Below are 5,193 nucleotides of genomic sequence, written 5' to 3'. Positions count from 1 at the left end.
TTTCTATGTCATGTGTAGGAACCATTATTAAATTAAACATTTATTTTTTCTATTAATATTTCTAAAAAATTAAATATAAAATATACTAATCGAATCGAATAATTTTTTTTTTTGACAAATGCAAATATCAACAAAAAGAGTATCCTTTTAACAAATGGGGATAAAATAGTCTTTAATAAATTAAGTTGGTCTTAGAAGTGATTTTTCCAAACCATGTTTCAGTTTAACTTTTGTCTGCTTTTCACTTTTTTTAGAAACACTACCCACTTTAGATTCTGCTACAACTCTCAACTCTTTTTTACAAAAATCACTTCTCTAAAGCCAGAAGCTTTTGTAGACACTCCTTAAATGTATTACTAATTATCAGTAATGACAATTCTATACCCAATTTTTGTCATTAATAATCTTATAATGAAAAAATTAGAAATTTTTTTACTCAATATATATTTTTTCTAATAGTTTAAGAATTATTACTTTATATGTTGTTACTAATATTATATATTTTGGACATGTTAAGAAATATCATCATTAAAAGTAGTTAATATTCTCTAGATATAAACTAAATCCGGAGATAGAGCATATGCAACATAGAGCATGGAATAGTAGAACGTAAGCTAACTCATAGATCCTACTTGGAAAATCTTCTCAAGATTTTTGTGGGCATCTTCATTTCTAAATTCTAACCACATGTGTAGCACCCCCTGCTCGCTACATCTAATTATCACTATTTCATCCCTTCTCTAATCAGAACTCATTCTATAAGTAATTCTCTTTCAACCAGTAAAATAAATTCTAATTTATCAATATAATATTATATGTCACAAAAGATAATATATACCACCAAAAGTAATATCTACCCTCACTACATGTTCTCGTGTACATAACCTCAAGAAAAATCATACCACAACTTTAAACATAAATCCCGATAAAAGACCAGAATATTTACAACCCAATAATTAAAAACTTTGGCTTTAGAAGTCACGGCTGACCCACCTAATAAAGACGACGACACCGCTCAAAGTCAAGGTGGCTAGTCAGTGTGAACTATTTCCTGAAAAGTACGTGGCAAGGAATGAGCTGCCTACTCAATAAGTATAGCTGATCAGTTTATATATATACACAGGCAACAATTTCAGGTACATGCAGTCACATCGACTAACAGTCATTATCAATAGCAACAACAAATATAAGCAGTAATACCTATTCACAATTATAAATCAAGCTATGACACAGTATTCAACATTATCGTTTATTAGTTAAGGGCCCCACTTACTCTAATTGGTATACATCAGTCAATGGTTTCGCCGGCCATCATCATATCATATACAGCACAGGATACCCGTTGTGTGATATCCCCACACTCTTTTACTTCAGCTGTGTAGCAATATAGCACAGGACATCACAACAAACATGGTACCCCCACACCACCCCAGTGTGTAGCTAACAAGCACAGGATATTCCCTGCTGCCCCGGAATACCCCGGTACCCTACGCGCCATGGTACCTAGCTTAATTCACATATTTTTCATATCTCAATATCAATCACATTTTCATAAACCATTGACTGTGTTTCCAACTAGGTAAGCATCATCTTTTATTTCAATTCACGATCATCATTCTTTTCTTTATAATAATCACTTCCTCAACAACAACTCCCAATTTGATTTCACAACAATCAATTATATGATTATCACATAATCATATCCTGCATATCTCTACATTACCACTACATATCACATAGTAACAATTTCACCAATATTATGATAATCTAGCAAATAATCCACAACTAATTATATAAACAATCAATATACGAAAGCCACGCATAATAATATAAAACCAAGTCCACGTTCGCATCCAAAAAAATCAATATATATTATTTATACAATACTACACATATAGATATATATATATATATATATATAAATCCAATTAGCTATACTTACCGTAAATCCCCAAAATACTTCGATTCACGAGGGACTGCTCAACTCTCTATCTTGTCGTCACGTCCTATAATAAATTATAATACGTATAATCAATATATTTAATTTACCAAATAATTCATAAGAATTCACTTAATTAAACCCCTTATGTATTTATAACTATCATTTTTAATAACATTCGTAAATTATATTACCACTGAAACCTCCTTTCCCTAATTAATAACATAATATTTCTAAAATATAACATCCGAAGTATTTCTATGAATTTTCTGTCAATTTACCGTTGCTATACAATTTAATTAAGCAACAATACATAGAATTACATATTTGGTTAACCATTCCGATGGGATTGTATAAACTAACTATAAGGATAATTAAATCTAACAAATCTAATATTTTAATTACCCAACTATATCATTTTTATAGCAATTGTGATATTTAATTTGACACTAATATAAATAGCCAAAATCATAAAACACTCCGATTAAATAGTTCACCGCTCAATATAATCAACATTTAATAAACGGACTAATTAAATAATATAATTATATAAATTATTAAAGATTAAAATCTAAAATTCCGTACCTCTGTTTCCACAATGTGTGTGCGTCGGTGTATGTGTGTTTAGAATATGTGTTTGCTTGTATAAAATGTGTATGTGTTTTATTTTATAATGAGAAAGAACAAAAAGCCCACCGCCTCACACTTACAACTCTCTCTCTCTCTCTTCACTTTATATATATATGTATATTATATTATTATATACATAATATTATTATTATTATTTTATATATTTAATTAAACTTTTCTCAAAATACCCATTACGTCCTTTCTAATTTTCTAATTAATATAATTTGCTTTCAAATATTATTACGAACTCCAATTTAATCCGTTCAAGTTTTATTATATCCCAAATTCAATCTATAATTTATTTACTAATTACATCTAGATTTCTAATGATTACCAATTAGTCTCCCAATTACATGAAAAATTCTACGGACGTCACAACATGTTTTCTAAATTCTTTTTTTCCTGTTGTTCTATTGACCTAATAAATGAAATAATTACTTTTCAAAATGTGTTTGATGTGTGTCCCAAATTAAAGACTTGATAGCTGTCTAATATAAATATGAAAAGGTGAGAAAATGGTTAGAGAAGTTAGGAATCTTGCAATAACATTCAGCGTAAATTACAACAGCTTTTCCTGAAATTTGTCATAATTACGAATATTTTTTTGTTGTTTGAAAAATTATAAATATCCCCTGATGTTTGAAAAAATTATGTAATTCTTGAATGGATGTATGAAATTGCCAACTTTGCTCTTATTATAATTTTGTTATTTTTTTTAGATAATATAAAAACTTATAAACAAATCGAACAGAGTGGGTCTAAAAAATTTAAAAATTATAAAAAATTATCCATTTAATAAAAAATTAAATAAAATTATAATTTTTAATTCATAAGGGCAATTTGATCAGTCCATCATAGAAAGTGGATGAAAACCTAATGGAATGGACTAATTGTTAGACGTTAGTTATAATCAGGAGGTATTAGTAATTTTTCAGATAACGAGGTGATGTTCGTAACTATGTAAAACTTCAAGGGAGGTCGTTGTAATTTACCCTAAAATCTTAAATTATAAGAACCACATTAAAAAAGTTTCAATTATGATTCTCCAATGACTGATACTTAGAGTGTATTTGATTGGGTTGAGAAGTAGGAATATAAAAGAAGTGAAAGTAAAAATAAATGTATAAAAGATAATTTGGTGTTAGGTTAGGGGAAAGAGATGAAGGTGAATTAAAATTCGATATATATAAAACCCTTATGAAATTCAATTTTATTTCGGTTCAAAATTTTCTAAATCATGTTTCGACCGAGGACAACTAAATTAAAATTAACTAAATTTAAAGATTCTTAAGAAAACATTATTTTAGTGATCAAAGTATTGAATAATGAGTTTATAGGCTTACAAGAAGAACCCTAATACAATTAAACAAGAAAACAAAATCTTAATTAATATAAAGTACTATAAATATTCCTATCTAAATATATATGATTATTATTATTATTATTATTGTTATTATTATTCAGGTGATACTGGAAGATATTAATAAAAAGATCTCGGTAAATTATTAGAGCCTCTATATAAGAAATCAATTTAATATTCAAATCTAGTGATATCTTAATCTATACTATATATAATTATCAAAAAGAGATGAATTGGTGTCTCAATTATTTTGGTATTAATTTTAATATTTAATTTAATTTATTGATAGGCTTCCCACTCCCCCCCAACCCATCTTTCAATAGTTATTTCTTATAAAAAAAAATATTTTACTGATTATTTAATATAATTTATTAAATAATAAATAGTTTATTTTAAATAAATTTTTAAAAATTACACATACATAAAATATGCCAAAAACGGATTTTGGAACAAATGGATCATCAATTGTAGGAAATTAAAATGGGAGAGTAGATGCTCACCACTCGTTCTTATGGTCATTTAGGCTAAATAATTGCACATTAAAATCATTGAAGTAATGAACAATACTTATTTACTGTACAAAATTACTTAGTATAAAATTAGTCGTCAATAGTTTTGATGGGTAACACTTCACGTAAAACATGAATTAAATGTGTTATAATTTGGTATGCATGTAGCAATGTTCAGCAACTTGAAAACTCTTCATACCAAATTTGACCCAATAAAGATTAGTATGTGGTGGAGTAGAAAATGACAAGCAATAATACCAAATTATATCGATTCAATCAATACATTAATATAACTAATAATAATGACAAATTGCAATAATTTACATAAAGTGAGACATATATGTACACGTCTGCTGGAACTCGAGCCCATGACCTGAAACTTAATTATGAGAGTGACCTCAGTCTTGAAATGTTGGTGATGATGGTGGCAGTGGAGAGGTGGTGCGATAAAGTGGCTACAAATGAACGGCGGTAGGGTGTCGTGAATCTACTTGTGTCGATGAAGCATGGTGGTGGCATTGGCTTCTCCGGAATTTTTGAACTATTGAAAAATTAATTGATGTGAAGCGATCTTTGGATTGAAATTTAGTACTGGCGGTGGGATTTTTAGTTCTGCATGAAAATTGTTTTTGCAACTTGGTCCTGTATTTTTTAAGATTCGGGAATTAAGAACTTTCTATCATTTTACTGAAAAATCGCGTATATTGTGCACGTGACCTACTAATTTCAAGATTTTCAGCCAATTTATGAATTCT

The sequence above is a fragment of the Sesamum indicum genome, linkage group LG15, assembly GCF_000512975.1.
Source record: "Sesamum indicum cultivar Zhongzhi No. 13 linkage group LG15, S_indicum_v1.0, whole genome shotgun sequence".
In the NCBI taxonomy this organism is placed as follows: domain Eukaryota; kingdom Viridiplantae; phylum Streptophyta; class Magnoliopsida; order Lamiales; family Pedaliaceae; genus Sesamum; species Sesamum indicum.
The sequence above is the reverse complement of the archived record's forward strand: the minus strand, read 5'-3'. Positions refer to the sequence as shown.